At 43.1% G+C, this 17120-nt stretch overlaps 1 protein-coding gene across 1 annotated transcript in view; it reads right to left on the bottom strand.

Annotated features, from left to right (window-relative positions):
* FRYL (FRY like transcription coactivator) overlaps positions 1-13707 on the bottom strand; it is a 345908-nt gene extending 332201 nt beyond the window's left edge. Inside the window, exon 1 of the mRNA XM_026647943.2 lies at positions 13691-13707. The gene's annotated coding sequence lies outside the window, so the exon portion shown is untranslated. The remainder of the gene's footprint in view (positions 1-13690) is intronic.
* Positions 13708-17120: the final 3413 nt, after the last annotated feature.

The raw sequence follows: 17120 nt of genomic DNA, 5'->3' as shown, positions 1-17120 counted from the left end.
CAAGACATAGGGAGAGATGATCTAAGATCATTACACCTTTCTAGAAAATAACCAGCACCATGAACTCCCCTTGGAAGTTAAAGTCAGTACAGACTTGAGGACTGGTGTTATGCGCCAACGGTTGTATTTTGTCACACACTCAAAACATCAGACTTCTCTACTGCTTGAAGCTTAAAGTGCAGTTCTGAAAAGTGTCTCTGTAGAAGTGGTCTCATGGAGTTCCATATTAATTGTAGGTGGCTGATTTTTTTGTCAAACAGTTTAAATTAAAAAAAAAAATTAAAACTGCCAGTCCCACAAATTTCCCCTGGGTTCCAACAGTCAAGCTCTGCTCTTTTCCTCTCTTACCATCACTAGTAAGAATCATAGAATATCAGGGTTGGAAGGGACCTCAGGAGGTCATCTAGTCCAACCCCCTGCTCAAAGCAGGACCAATTCCCAACTAAATCATCCCAGCCAGGGCTTTGTCAAGCCTGACCTTAAAAACCTCTAAAGAAGGAGATTCCACCACCTCCCTAGGTAACCCATTCCAGTGCTTCACCACCCTCCTAGTGAAAAAGTTTTTCCCTAATATCCAACCTAAACCTCCCCCACTACAACTTGAGACCATTACTCCTTGTTCTGTCATCTGGCACCACTGAGAACAGTCTAGATCCATCTTCTTTGGAACCCCCTTTCAGATTGTTGAAAGCAGCTATCAAATCCCCCCTCATTCTCCTCTTCTGCAGACTAAACAATCCCAGTTCCCTCAGCCTCTCCTCATAAGTCATGTGCTCCAGCCCCCTAATCATTTCCTCTGGACTCTTTCCAATTTTTCCACATCCTTCTTGTAGTGTGGGGCCCAAAACTGGACACAGTACTCCAGATGAGGCCTCACCAATGTCGAATAGAGGGGAATGATCACGTCCCTCGATCTGCTGGTAATGCCCCTACTTATACAGCCCAAAATGCGGTTAGCCTTCTTGGCAACAAGGGCACACTGTTGACTCATAGCCAGCTTCTCGTCCACTGTAACCCCTACGTCCTTTTCTGCAGAACTGCTTCCTAGCCATTCGGTCCCTAATCTGTAACAGTGAATGGGATTCTTCCGTCCTAAGTGCAGAACTCTGCACTTGTCCTTGTTGAACCTCATCAGGTTTCTTTTGGCCCAATCCTCTAATTTGTCTAGGTCCCTCTGTATCCTATCCCGACCCTCCAGCGTATCTGCCATTTCTCCCAGTTTAGTGTCATCTGCAAACTTGCTGAGAGTGCAGTCCACGCTATCCTCCAGATCATTAATGAAGATATTGAACAAAACCGGCCCCAGGACCGACCCTTGGGGCACTCCGCTTGAAACCGGCTGCCAACTAGACATGGAGGCATTGATCACTACCCGTTGAGCCCAACAATCTAGCCAGCTTTCTATCCACCTTATACTCCATTCATCCAGCCCATACTTCTTTAACTTGCTGGCAAGAATACTGTGGGACACCGTATCAAAACCTTTGCTAAAGTCAAGGAATAACGCATCCACTGCTTTCCCCTCATCCACAGACCCAGTTATCTCCTCATAGAAGGCAATTAGGTTAGTCAGGCATGACTTGCCCTTGGTGAATCCATGCTGACTGTTCCTGATCACTTTCCTCTCCTCTAAGTGCTTCAGAATTGATTCCTTGAGGACCTGCTCCATGCTTTTTCCAGGAATTGAGGTGAGGCTGACTGGCTTGTAGTTCCCCAGATCCTCCTTCTTCCCTTTTTTAAAGATGGGCACTACATTAGCCTTTTTCCAGTCATTGGGGACCTCCCCCGATCGCCATGAGTTTTCAAAGATAATGGCCAATGGCTCTGCAATCACATCTGCCAACTCCTTTAGCACCCTTGGATGCAGCGCATCCGGCCCCATGGACTTGTGCTCGTCCAGTTTTTCTAAATAGTCCTGAACCACTTCTTTCTCCACAGAGGGCTAGTCACCTCCTCCCCATACTGTGCTGCCCAGTGCAGCAGTCTGGGAGCTGACCTTGTTTGTGAAGACAGAGGCAAAAAAAGCATTGAGTACATTAGTTTTTTCCACATCCTCTGTCACTAAGTTGCCTCCCACATTCAGTAAGGGGCCCACACTTTCCTTGACTTTCTTCTTGTTGCTAACATACTTGAAGAAACCCTTCTGGTTACTCTTAACATCTCTTGCTAGCTGCAACTCCAAGTGTGATTTGGCCTTCCTGATTTCACTCCTGCATGCCTGAGCAGTATTTTTATACTCCTCCCTGGTCATTTGTCCACTCTTCCAGTTCTTGTAAGCTTCTTTTTTGCGTTTAAGATCAGCAAGGATTTCACTGTTAAGCCAAGCTGGTCACCTGACATATTTACTATTTTTTCTACACATTCTTTCTTTTTTCCTGCAACCTCAATAAGGATTCTTTAAAATACAGCCAGCTCTCTTGGACTTCTTTCCCCCTCATGTTATTCTCCCAGGGGATCCTGCCCATCAGTTCCCTGAGGGAGTCAAAGTCTGCTTTTCTGAAGTCCAGGGTCCGTATTCTGCTGCTCTACTTTCTTCCTTGTGTCAGGATCCTGAACTCTACCATCTCATGGTCACTGCCTCCCAGGTTCCCATCCACTTTTGCTTCCCCTACTAATTCTTCCCAGTTTGTGAGCAGCAGGTCTAGAAGAGCTCTGCCCCTAGTTGGTTCCTTCAGCACTTGCACCAGGAAATTGTCCCCTGCACTTTCCAAAAACTTCCTGGATTGTCTGTGCACCGCTGTATTGCTCTCCCAGCAGATATCAGGGTGATTAAAGTCTCCCATGAGAACCAGGGCCTGCGATCTAGTAACTTCTGCTAGTTGCCGGAAGAAAGCCTCGTCCAACTCATCCACCTGCTCTGGTGGTTTATAGCAGACTCCCACCACGACATCACCCTTGTTGCTCACACTTCTAAACTTAATCCAGAGACTCTCGGGTTTTTCTGCAGTTTCATACCAGAGCTCTGAGCAGTCATACTCCTCTCTTATATACAATGCAACTCCCCCACCTTTTCTGCCCTGTCTGTCCTTCCTGAACAGTTTATATCCATCCATGACAGTACTCCAGTCATGTGAGTTATCCCACCAAGTCTCTGTTATTCCAATCGTATCATAGTTCCTTGACTGTGCCAGGACTTCCAGTTCTCCCTGCTTGTTTCCCAGGCTTCTTGCATTTGTGTATAGGCACTTAAGATAACTCACTGATTGTCCCACTTTCTCAGTCTGAGACAGGAGTCCTCCCCTCTTGCACTCTCCTGCTCATGCTTCTTCCCGGTATCCCATTTCCCCACTTACCTCAGGGCTTTGGTCTCCTTCCCCCCAGTGCAGAAAGGTTCTGCAGGCCAAACTAGGTGCTCTGTGTTACCTATGCACCTCCTCTATGTTACCTGTGTAACTCCACCATCATTAGTAACAACTATATAAACCAAAGGTGGGCAAACTACAGCCCGCGGGCCACATCCGGCCCACAGGATGGTCCTGCCCAGCCCTTGAGCTCCCGGCCCCTCCCTTGCTGTCCCAACTCCCCCACAGCCTCAGTTCACCATGCTACCAGCGCTCTGGGCAGCGGGGCTGCAAGCTCCTGCCAGGCAGTGCGGCTGCGAGAGCCGCTGGGTGTAGTGTATTAAATTGCTCCCTGTAGGAACGTGCTACTTACGGAGCACCAGGACTGGCAGCTGTAAGTAGTACACCATAAGTAGCACATTCCTACAGGGAACAATTTAATACACTACACCCAGGTAGGGAAGGCTGAGCCTCCCCTAAACAGCCTGGCCCCCGCCCCCATCCACCCCCTCCCACTTTCTTCCCCTTGACTGCCCCCCTCAGAACCTCTGACCCATCCACCCCCCCGCTCCTTGTCCCCTGACTGCCCCCCCCGGGATCCCCCACCCCTAACCGCCCCCCGGGACTCCACCCCCATCCAACCACCCTGCTCCCTGTCCCCTGACTGCCCCGACCCCTATCCACACCCCAACTGCCGCCTGGGACGCTCTGGCCCTTATTTAAGCCCCCACTCCCCGCCCCCTTACCATGCCGCTCAGAGCACCAGGACTGGCAGCCGTAAGTAGCATATTCCTACGGGGAGCAATTTAATACACTACACCTGCCCTCCATACTGTTTTGGAACCCCAATGTGGCCCTCAGGCCAAAAAGTTTGCCCACCCCTGATATAAACCCATTGGAAGCATAAGCTTCTCCAACCCTTGGAGCACAATTAAAAATTGAATTAATCCCTCTCCTCAGAATAAGTTTGGTATCTCTATTTTAGATACATACCTTACCTACAAGCATAATTTATTTTACCTCGACAGTACTGCAAGCCAGCATGCACCAGCGTTTGGACGTTTTTCTTTTTCTCAGCTTATTGGCAATACTGCAAGTCAAAGCATTTCATTATTCCCCCTATAAATACTAACTGAAAAGGAGGAGTGACAAGACAGAACTCACATGTGACAGCCCTTGGAAAGGAAGAGTAAATACTCATTATCACCTCTTGGTATCTCAAAAGAAGAAAAATGGAATTACTGAAGGGCCTCCTTTCATTCTCCCAAAATGGATTACTCATTTAGAACTCATATTTACCACCTTTAAATACAGAACTTGCGTAGCCACCTTAGCAGCATAAGGGTAACCAGAACTCTATTAACTAATGGTTTACTACCAAGGAACATATTCATCTCATCTTAGCAGAACTGCTTGTGGAGAAATGGGATTTATGTTCATAAAAGGAGACAACATTAATATACAGAAGTAATGTGGACATACTTGAGTAATGAGAGTTCCATATGAATAAATTCAAAATCTCTAGTATAGTCATTATATATTTGATTTATACAGATCTCAGTTTTTTAAAACTGTCCCATTATATGAATTCCCCTGCCTCGCAATGTAACTGAAGGACAGGTCTGCTGCTATAACTGCACATTTTGCACACTATATGTCTGATTGTCTATTGTCATTGCACTCAGGGCCACCGAGAGTGGGTTCGGGCCCTGGTGAAAAATAATCTTTCGGGCCCCCCAGCAAGGGCGGACCGGCTAAACAGGGCCGACGAGGGGGGGGGGGAAGCTGGGCCCCCTTCCGGACCGCCGGGCCCCGGTAATTTGTACCGGCTTTCGGCCCCCCTCCCCTCGTCGGCCCTGATTGCACTAGGCAAGCTGGCCTTTCTTAACATTATGGGGAAAGGGAGATCCAGAGATATTCAGAGAAAGGAGAGGAAAATTAAACGATTCATCTATAAAGATATAGGTTATTAATCAAAGGTAAATTTTCCCTCTGAGTTTCTCAGTGCATCTCATTTTTCTGTATCTACCTTCTACACTGTAATCTCTTTGAGAAAGGGACTGTCTTGTACAGCACTGAGCACACAGCTCCTAAATAAATTACAAATTTAACTGAACCGTATTCATTGAACAACATTTGTAAAAGCTTTATGACTCACACACACACAGTTCATCACATTAAGTATTGCAGAAAATTAAGTATCTTCGCCTTTTTTTTTTTTTTTTTTTTTTTACTACTGTCATCCTACTAGCTTTATAAATCTAAAACGGGTATACAAGACTATTTCTAGCGTATACTCAGGGAAAATACCCATTAAGCACAACATCCACTTTATCTATAAAGCATTCTTCTGTAAGGCTTTGGCTTCTGCCTTAAATCAAGCAGCAAAATGTTACTTATATTAATTTAAAGGAAATGTATAGTTGCTGTATTTTAATCCTAAAAATAAAGTTATCACTTTACCTCCATTAATTCCACATAAAGCAAATATTTTAGGTTCACATAATTCTTCTCTTCCATCTTTAGCGTTACTGTCAGAAAACTACTGTTATTGAATTATGCACCTTTTAACAGTTAAACTTGACAAACTCAGTATTTCACCTGAATTTACATTCATTTATAAGCTATTCTTCTTAAAACATCAACTATATTTTTTAAATAGGAACAACAACAACAACAACAACTGGAAACTTTTATTTCAATCGACATACAATTCAGCCAGTCATGTAGGATAGGCAACTTCACTGTTTAAAAAAAATATTCAAATTTTGAACAGCTTTATTACATTTATTCTTATATTGCTCAATATCTGCTGACATTGATAAACACTTTCCTAAGGCTTATGTGCCTATTTTATTGATTGCTTTAATTATCTGTTTTGAAGACACCTGCCTTCTAATGCATTCCTCATTGGTAATGCAGTAGTACATTGCTCTGTTCCATAAGAGCACCTCATTCCATTACCAGGATACAAAAATAGAAATAAGCAGATAATTTAAATAGGATTCAGCTGCTATCCGCTACTGTTAAAAGCATGATCCCAGAACAGTCTGCAAATCTGCATTTTGTAAATGATGACATCACACTTTTCTATGATAATAGTCATGTAACACTGATTTGAGGAAATTACTTCTAATGACAGCCAGTTGGCAGGCATTTAATGAGTCAGAATAGAGAATTAATCTTCAACGGCAGGATTAGAGTTTTGTATGCTTTGTTATCCTGAATTGCTCAACCACCAATAGTACATCAAATACAAGGTTAAACAAAGGCCTCTCCATTTTTGCTACAGTAGACTTGTACCTGCAGGATTTCCTTTCCAGCTGGTTCAACAGTAGTACTTTTCCATTCTAGAACCAGTGTCATCCTTTTTTACTAAGATTCACAACAAGCTGTTGATTTGAAGCTTATTTTAAGACATAAGATAAAATAAACATTTTGATTAACTTCATACTAATAACGTTCTAAGGACAAAAAGGACCATTGTGAACATCTAGTCTGATCTCCTGTATAGCACAGGCCATAGACCTTGCCCAAAATAATTCCTAGAGCATATCTCCTAGAAAAACATGCCACCTTGATTTAAAAATAGTTAGAGATGGAGAATCCACTCTGCTCCATTGTAAATTGTTCCAAGGGTAAATCAGTCTCACTATTAAAAATTTACGCCTTATTTCCAGTCTGAATTTGTCTAGCTTCATCTTCAACCTGTTGGATCTTGTTCCACCTTTCTCAGCTATATCAAAGAACCCATTATTAAATATTTGTTACCCAGGTAGGTATTTATAGACTACAATCAAGTCACCTCTTAACCTTCTCTTTGTTAAGCTAAACCAGGGGTGGGCAAACTTTTTGGGCCGAGGGCCACATCTGGGTGGGGAAATAGTATGCAGGGGTGGAGCAGGGGGTTGGGGTGTGGGAGGGAGTGTGGGGTGTGGGAGGGGGTGCGGTGTGTGGTGTGCAGGAAGGTGCTCAGGGCAAGGGATTGGGGCAGAAGAGGGGTGCAGGGTGCATGAGGGGGCTCAGGGAAGGGGGTTGGGGTGCAGGAGGGGTGTGGGGTGTACGAGGGGGCTCAGGGCAGGGAGTTGGAGTGCAAGGTGTAGGCAGGGGGCTTAGGGCAGGGAGTTGCAGGGCAGGGTACAGGAGGGGTTCAGGCTCCGGCCCCGCTTACCTCAAGTGGCTCCGGGGTGGCAGCGGCACGCTCCGGGGCCAGGGCAGGCTCCCTGCACACCTGCCCTGTCCCCGGCCCCGCGCCACTCCAGGAAGCGCTGCGGTCCCTGGGGGAGAGGGGCGGAGGGCTCTGTGTGCACTGCCCTTGCCGTGCCTACAGGTACCTCCCCCGAAGCTCCCATTGGCCGCGGCTCCCCGTTCCCAACCAATGGGAGCTGCGGGAGGTGGTGCCTGGAGACAAGGGCAACGCACAGAGCCCTGTGCCCCCCACCGCGGGCCACTGGGACGTGGTGCCGGCGCCGCCACGGGCTGGATCCAAAGCCCTGACGGGCCAGATCCAGCCTGCGGGCCGTAGTTTTCCCACCCCTGAGCTAAACAGATTGAGCTCCTTGAGTCTACCACTATAAGGGACGTTTTCTAATCCTTTAATCATTCTCATGGCTCTTCTCTGAACCTTCTCCAATTTATCAACATCCTTCTTGAACTGTGAGCACCAGAACTGGACACAGTATTCCAGCAGTGGTTGCATCAGTGCAAAATACCAAGGTAAAATAACCTCTCTACTCCGACTTGAGATTCCCCTGTTTATTCATCCCAGGATTGTTATTCGCTCTTTTGGCCACAGCGTCACAATCGGAGTTCACATCCAGCTCACTGTCCCCCACAATCCCCTAATCTTTTTTCAGAGTCACTGCTTCCCAGGATAGAGTCCCCCGATCCTGTAAGTATGACCTACATTCTTTGTTTCCAGATGTATACATTTACATTTAGCTGTATTAAAATGCATATTGTTTGCTTGCATCCAGTTTACAAAGCAATCTAGATCACTCTGAATCAGTACCACTCTTTTTCATTATTTACCACTCCCTCAATTTGTGTGTCATTGGCCAACCTTATCAGTGATGATTTTATGTTTTCTTCCAGGTCATTGATAAAGCATAGGACCAAAAACCGATCCCAGCGGGTTTCCACTGGAAACAGAGTCACTCAATGACAATTCACTGTTTATCATTACAGTTTGAGACCTACCAGTTAGCCAGTTTTTAATCTATTTAATGTGTGCGGTGTTAAATTTTATAAGACTTTAGGTTTGTTTGTTTTTTGTTTTTTTAAACAAAATGTCATGTGGTACCAAGTCAAGTGCCTTATATAAGTCTACGTGTATTACAACAACACGCTTAACTTTATCAACCAAACTTGTAATCTCATCAAAAAAAGATATCCAGTTGGTTTGACAGAATCTATTTTCCATAAAACCATATGGATTTGCATTAATTACATTATCCTCCTTTAGGTTCTTTATTAATCAATTCCCCTTGTCAGCCACTCTATTGTCTTGCCCAGGATTAATGTCAGGCTGACAGGCCTATAATTACCTGCGTTGCTGGTTTACCCATTTTAAAAATTGGCACAGCATTAGCTTTCTTTCAGTCTTCTGGAACTTCCCCAGTGTTCAAAGACTTATTGAATATCAATATTAAGGGTGCAGCAAGTTCCTCAGACAGCTCTTTTAAAACTCTTGGATGCAAGTTATATGGACCTGCTGGTTTAAAAATGTTTTAAGTTTAGTGCCTTTTTAACATTCTCCAGGCAAAGGAAAGCAGTAGATCTAATCTACCTGCATTTCAGTAAAACATTTAATACAGTTCTACCTGGGAAATTATTAAATTGGAAAAGATGGGGATTAATATGAGAATTGAAAGGTGAATAAGGAACTGGTTAATGGGGAGACTATAATGGGTCATACAGAAAGGTGAACTGTCAGGCTGGAGGAGGTTACTAGTGGAGTTCCTCAGGGATTGGTTTTGGGACCAATCTTATTTAACATTTTTATTACTGACTTTGGCACAAAAATTGGGAGTGTGCTAATAAAATTTGCGGATGACACAAAGTTGGGAGATATTGCCAATATGGAGGAGGACCGGAATATCATACAAGATGATCTGGGATGACCTTGTAAACTGGAGTTATAGAAATAGGATGAAATGTAATAGTTCAAAGTGCAAGGTCATGCATTTAGGGACTAACAACAAGATTTTTTTTATATAAACTGGGGACGTATCAGTTGGAAGTGACAGAGGAAGAAAAAGACTTAGGTGTCTTTGGTTGATTACAAGATGACTATGTGATGCGGCTGTGAAAAAGGCTAATGCAATCCTAGTATGCATCAGGCGAGGTATTTTCAGTAGAGACCGGGAAGTGTCAGTACCATTATACAATGAACTGGTGAGACCTCATCTGGAATACTGTGTGCAATTCTGGTCTCCCATGTTTAAGAAAGATGAATTCAAACTGGAACAGATGCAGAGAAGAGCTACTAGAATGGTCCAAGAAACGGAAAACCTACCTTATGAGAGGAGATTCAAAGAGCTTGGCTTCTTTAGCCTAACCAAAAGAAGGCTATGGGGAGATATGATTGCCCTCTATAAATACATTAGAGGGATAAATACCAGGGAGGGAGAAGAGCGATTTAAGTTAAGTGCGAACTTGGATACAAGAACAAATGGATATAAACTGGCCATCAACAAATTTAGGCTTGAAATTAGGCAAAGGTTTCTAATCATCAGAGGAGTAAAGTTCTGGAACAGCCTTCCAAGGGAAGCAGTGGGGGGCAAAAAACCTAACTGGCTTCAAGACTGAGCTTGATAAAATTTATGGAGGGGATGGTATGATGAGTCTGCCTACCATGGCATGTAGCCAATCTGTGACCGCTCACAGCAAATATCTCCAACAGCCAGTGATGGGACACTAAATGGGGAGGGCTCTGAGTTACTACAGAGAATTCTTTCCCAGGTGTCTGGCTGATGGGTCTTGCCCACATGCTCAGAGTCTAATTGAGCATCATATTTGGGGTCGGGAAGGAATTTCCCCCCAGCTCAGATTGACAGAGACCCTGGGGGTTTTTCGCCTTCCTCTGCAGCACGGGGCACTTGCAGGTTTAAACTAGTGTAAATGGTGGATTCTCTGTGACTTGAAGTCTTTAAACCATGATTTAAGGACTTCAGTAACTCAGCCAGAGATTATGGGTCGAGGACAGGAGTGGGTGGGTGAGGTTCTGTGGCCTGCAATATGCAGGAGGTCAAACTAGATGATCATGATGGTCTCTTCTGACTTTAAAGTCTAAAATACAAGTGGAATAGAAGGAGTGCTGTCACTATATGAAGAGATTGCATCACCTATTTTTTCCCCAAATATAGAACAGAAATATTTATTGAACACCACTGCCTTTTCTATATTATTATTGACAATTCTACCATTTCCACCTAGCAATGGACCACTACCATTGTCAGGAGTCTTTTTTAAATTATTTTAAAAAAACTCTTTCTTACAGTCCCTTAACTCTGCTAGCCATAGATTTCTCCGTGTGTCCCTTGGCTTCCCTTATCAAATTTACTATAATTCCTAATTTCTGATTTATATTCATTATCCCGTCTTCCATTTGCTATATATATTTTATATTTTTTATTTTATTTTACTGCTGCCCTCACTTCCCCTATAAACCAGGTAGTTCTTTTTTAACCAGCACAGCCTTCTTCCTCAATTGTTGGATTGTGGCTTTTTGGCATCTAGTAAGGTGTTCCTAAATATTTCCCAATCATCATACACATTTTTCTGATTAAATTCTTCCTCCCAGCTGATTTGGTCATAATTGTTTTTAGCTTTGTGAAATTAGCTCTGTTAAAGTAGCCAGAGCTGTAAAGGAGGTATCAGTAGCATCAGCTGCGGACTGAAGAGTGGTCTTGACTATCAATTTGCCTTTGTCTATCAGACCTTGGAAACAAGCTCTGTCCTGCTGCAGAAGGTTGTCAGTAAATTCCACAAACTTGGCGTAGTTCAGGAAATCTTATTTAGCCGTTTGGGCTATCTGCACAAGAGACTAGATGATGAAAAGGACCTTTCTCCCAAACAGATCCAGGTGTTTGCCCTCTTTATCCATAGGAGTAGACCAGGGGTGTTTCTGTCTAGCCCTTTCAGATGCAGCCTGGACCACCAATGAGAAAGCCTTAGTGGATGGCTTCAGAACACTGGAACTCCTGCTAGTCAGTGCCAGTCTGAGTTCCCCATGAGCTCAGGACACAACACTCCAGGGCATGGAATCTCAACTGCTACTGCAGGAGGGGAACGGACAATCTTTTTCTTTGACGTCTTAAAAAGTAAACTCTCTCTCTTTTTAGGAGAGTGATTCTCCTTACCCGCTTCATGTCTCCATTTCATGGAGTCTTGGATCTAGACGACACAAGCTGGAAGATGTTGGTGTTGCATAGGCACTACCCTGAGGCTCCAGACAATGAGGCAGAGAGTGGGAGGGTCCAAGGTCAGACAGGGGCCTCATGGAGAGTTCCATCAAGTGCCTGTGGAGTCTGAAATTTATGAGACTGCCTAGTGCAAAGGGGAAAGGAGTGGCAGATCTCTCACTTTGATGGAATCTGTTATTCCCCGAGGTAGTACAGGCAGCTCTTGTGCTGATCACTAATCAGGACGACCTGAGGGCAAGCCAGGCAGGGCTAGACGCCTTGGGCATACTAAGTGCCCCAAACAGTGGGGGAACAACAGGGGAGAATCCTTGATCCCTACTAATCACAAACTCACTACTATCAATATAGCTAATAAAAAACTATTTACAAAATACATACAGGTAAAAGCTAGAAGACTAGACACAGAAGGATTCCATCCCCGACTGCAAGCAGTAGAAAGGAACTGGAGAGGCGATCAGTCCGTGCCACCCTTTATGCCCTCAGTTGATAGCTCCAGGAAATGAAGGGCCCAGACCTGGACCAATAAATGCTGCTATAATTTCTGGTCCTAGGAACATGGAGCACACGCACACCCACAGTGAATACCCACAGGATCAGCATTCGAAGTAGAACTTAACTAATAATGAGTCATCCTTTCACAGAAGCTACATGATGAAGTTTGGCTAGAACTTTGAGCACGCTGGCAACAGGAGTCCAAAGAGATTTTTACTCTGCAATGAGCTATCAATGGCTGGTGATGTTACATGTACAGCAAGCAGTATATTCAAATGTATTATACACTTTAACAATTTGGCCAACAAAAACAAAATTGTTTCTTGTGTTTCCAACACAAGATAACCTGACTTTAAAAAAAGCCAAACCAGCATTTTACACTATGTCAGAAAGGCTCGGGGAGGGGGGAGGGGGGAACGACCACACAAAAAGGGGGTGAATTTCAGAGCTGAGGACCCTGCAGTCAGAGGGTACTGCCACACCTGGAAATTCAACCCTGGGGCTGAACAGCAGAGAGCATTCCAGCTGATTGAAACGGCCATGACAGAGCCTGGGGGAGAAGCTGAATCAGTGATATCCAGCAGGGTTCTAGACCATTTAGGGCTTTAGAGAGCACATCATCAAGCCCCTAAATTTCCACCCAAAGCAAAACTGGACCTTCCACCACACACCCTTCTGAAATTGTTTGAAAAAGTTAAGTAAATTAATTGAACCTCTTTTTTAAAAAGCATAATAAATAAAATATTTAAACACCGATCAACATGTTGCGTGTGTGATGTGGAAAATCTTTTTAGCTTTATGAAAAGTAATTTGTTCAGCCTTTTTAAAGGATGTAAAGGAAATATTATTGAACTCTACAGTATATAATTAAATACCCCTTTCTATGCACAACAGGAAAATCAGTATGCTGTAAATTACTATTTATGTTTTTAAGAAATTTGGACTACTACATACACTATTCATGTAAAAACATTAAAAAAAAAGATTTTTAAAAAGGAATGGCTTGGGAGAGACTTCTGCTCTTGTGTTTTCATGCTACTGAAGTTTCCAAAGATGGTATAAGGACAGCAGCCCCGATCCTGCACTGAGAACCATGTGAACTGACCCCTGCACCCACACAGAGCCCCACTGAAGTCCATGGAAGCCTGTGCATCTTCCAGTGCAGGATCAGGGCCACATTTTATGATCCAAAACCTTATTTTGAAAATGGATGTTCATCTTAAATTAAAAATCATATGCATATATGCATGTGTAATATACAAACATACCCTTAATTATGAGATTATTTTAAAGCAATTTCACAAAATATTAACAAATGGTTCAAACACTTTTTAAATTGTAGATAACTTTAAAACTGAAGAAAAAAATCCATAATCATAATTGCTTTCTGAAGAAAGCCTTTTCTAATACTCAACAACAATTCAGACTAATCAATCAAAACAGTTTTGATCCGAGAAAAAGTTTGCAATAGTTACTGAAGTTTTACTTTACCGAATTGATGATGTGGATACATGCTGTAATTTGAATGTGAGAAATTTGTCTCATCTTCTTCATCTATGGTCTGTCCTAATGAAAGCAGGCTGACACGTCTCATCTTCAATAGCCTGGGGGAGCTTTCAATAGTACTTCCAATATCCAGCACCACATCTCCAGAAATGACAGCAGGAACGACTTTTTTTAAAAACTCCATTTTTTGTTCCGTCTACTTTCCCAGCACTGATTAAACTAGCTGCACAAAACACACACCCAGATGCCTATACAAACTTCCTTGAAGAATCAGTAAGGTGGACTGCTCGAGCTACTTTACATAGTGAAGTCATGCTAAACCGGGGTGGTGCCAAACACCAGCAGGTCAGCTGTTGGGAGGCTGATTTCAAAGCCGTTTACTGTACAGACTGATAACAAAACCAAATAAGCCATTAAGTTACTGGAATATACATGTGCTGATCAACTGCCGCACAACACAAAGTAATAAATTTAGCAGTATGATGATTTTAAACAAAAAAGTGTGATAAAACGTATATATATAAATGCAAATTTATTTTTGACAGTTAATTGGCTCTTCATTTCAATTAAGTGCACAGGGAGGAGTATACATCTGCATTCACAGATAACACTTATCATTTAGAAAGTTCATTCCCCAGCTTTACAAACAGAGTTACTAACAGCTCCAATATTCAATGTTTTGAACCAGTTACATTCTTGTATAGCTACTTACTGTACATTAATATTTTATTATGCTAATGCACAGAAAAATCTGTCTTTCTTCCACACTTTTTACATTTGGGAATAAAATCAGCAAATGATTAAAGACATAAATAAACCAACCATTTAAAACTAAAATTAGAGATCTATAAATACACTAGTGAAGTAGTTTCTTACCCCATCTGTGACTATGAAGAAAATATCACAGCAGTCAGGAATTATTTGTACATTACCCCTTGTTTGGAATGTCTATTAATGATCAGACTAGACACTGGTAGAAGCTTATTTTCCTGATAACAGCAGCTCAGGATCTAAGTTATATTTTCAAAGCGTGATTAACAAAATTATCCAGCCCATGAAAGTTCTATTTTTAAGTACACAAAGCTATTTTAGAATATAGTTTCTTTTAAAAAACTTTTCTCTCAAGTTCATCTTGAAATCTAGTTCTTACATAAATTCAGACATACTAAAACATACAGAATAGCCTACATAAAATATTGAGTTCTGGGTTCACAATGTAATGACCGATTATACGGATGTTATCAAGTGACTAAAACTAAGGGCTTACCTACACACTTGGGGCTGGTCTACACTGGGGGGGGGGGGGGGGGGGGGAATCGATCCAAGATACACAACTTCAGCTACGCGAATAGCTGTAGTCGAAGTATCTTGGATCGAATTACCTGGGGTCCACACGGTGCGGGATCGACGGCCGCGGCTCCACCAGAGCGAGCGGCGGTAGCGCAGTCGACGGGGGAGTTCCGGAGTCGACGGTGAGCGCGTTCGGGGATCGAAATATCGCGTCTTAACGAGACGCAATATATCGATCCCAGATAAATCAATTGCTACCCGCCGATACGGCGGGTAGTGAAGACGTACCCTTGGAATCTGTTGCAGGTTAACCTGAGTTATTTCACATTAAATTGCCTGTGTCCACAAAAGGTGGTTTTTTATATATATATATATATATATATATATTATATATATATAAAAATCATCTGGTTCTTTAGTGCACTTTATTAAAGCCACTTGAAAAAGTGAGTTTACAGAGACATGGGAATTTATCTGCAGCAAAGTAGGCGCACATGCATCCCCTTCTCAAAACAACTGATGTGCATTTGCCATGTCTGTCTACTGGTATCCCACATTGCTTTGCTGGCTTGGGTCATCCGGTTTACTTGCATGCCCTCTACTGCTCTGGGGTCATCCTGACTGGATGTCACCTCCCCCATTTAAATGCTGGCATACATCCAGGTTCTGCCTTTTGGGATTCCAGCTCATGTGGAGTTCCCAAATCTGTCATACTCCCAATTATTGATCATGCCTCATGCTTCCCTGTGGCCTCATGCTGAGATGCTGGACTTCAATGCTCTCTGGGGAGAGGAGTGTGATCAGGTAGTCACTTAGCACAGGTCTACAAGCAGCTATCACAACATATGTAGGATAGGAGCACAACCAGGACACTCTCCAGTGCCACAGTAAGGCAAAGGAGCTCCAGCTGGGGTATAGGACTACGAAGTACTATAAGACCTGCACAATACCAGCAGACAATATGTTTGCTGGAAATCGTACCACTCAGCCTCAGTTGTGGACTCTATGATTGATCCTTCAAACCAGGATCTCATCAACCTGGTGAACCCCAGGGCAGACACCATCATGGCAATCCAGGAGGACCCTGAAACACAGCCAGATGATCAACCTGAACCATAGGCAGAGACCCAAACTGTTGAGGGGACCAGTTCCAGTAACTATGGAATGTTGCATTACAACAGAAATGTACTCTAGAAGGGCTGAGGGAGGTCACTGAACAACTTTGTTTAAGGTATCATAAGGATGCTGCCACACTGGTGTACCTTCTTTCTTCCTTCCACCCACTATCAACTGACAGCAAAATCTCCATACCTTTACTTCTATAGATATGTGAACACAAATAGCATTGAAGCACCATGTGGGCTAACAAGATGACTATTTGAAGAAAGGCATTTTTATTATAGCAGTATATACAGAAAAGAAGAAAAAAGGAGTCTTGTTTCTGGATCACAGTTTCATTAATGCCCTCAACTTTGAATGAGCATGAATTGCACCACCCAAATTGTGCTACACAGACATTTCCATAAAGAAAGAAATTGTAAGGCTTTTCAACTTCAGGAAAAAGCAATAACGTAGAACCTCAAAGTTATGAACACCTCGGGAATGGAGGTTGTAACTCTGAAATGTTCGCAACTCTGCACAAAATGTTATGGTTGTTCTTTCAAAAGTTTACAACTGAACATTGACTCAATACAGCTTTGAGACTTTACTATGCAGAAGAAAAACACTGCTTTCCCTCTTTTAGTACTTTATGTTTAAACACAGTACTGTACTGTATTTGCTTTTTTTTTTTTTCCAGTTCTAAATGAGGGGCGTGGTTGACTGGTCAGTTCATAACTCTGAGGTTCTACTGTATTTTATAAGTGTTGGAATAGAGACTACCAACTGGACAATAACTTGTTTTTTTCTTTTTCCCCATAGCTCTGGCATAAGGAAGAGAGAAAGAGAGAGAGAAAGAGGAGGAGGAGGACGACGATGACAAGGAAATGGCTAGCACGTCACAGACTGCTGCTGGGGATGATTGAGAGGCTAACAACCCTCCTGGAGCACATGACTTTGAAGCATTCAAACACTGAACAGCTTTATGAATTCTGAATGCAGTTTTTACTGCTCACAAGCTCAGAGC

The sequence above is a fragment of the Terrapene carolina genome, unplaced genomic scaffold (assembly GCF_002925995.2).
Source record: "Terrapene carolina triunguis isolate 2854851 unplaced genomic scaffold, T_m_triunguis-2.0 Scaffold66, whole genome shotgun sequence".
Lineage (NCBI taxonomy): Eukaryota > Metazoa > Chordata > Testudines > Emydidae > Terrapene > Terrapene triunguis.
Note: the sequence above shows the minus strand (reverse complement) of the source record. Positions and strands in the feature narration are given on the sequence as shown.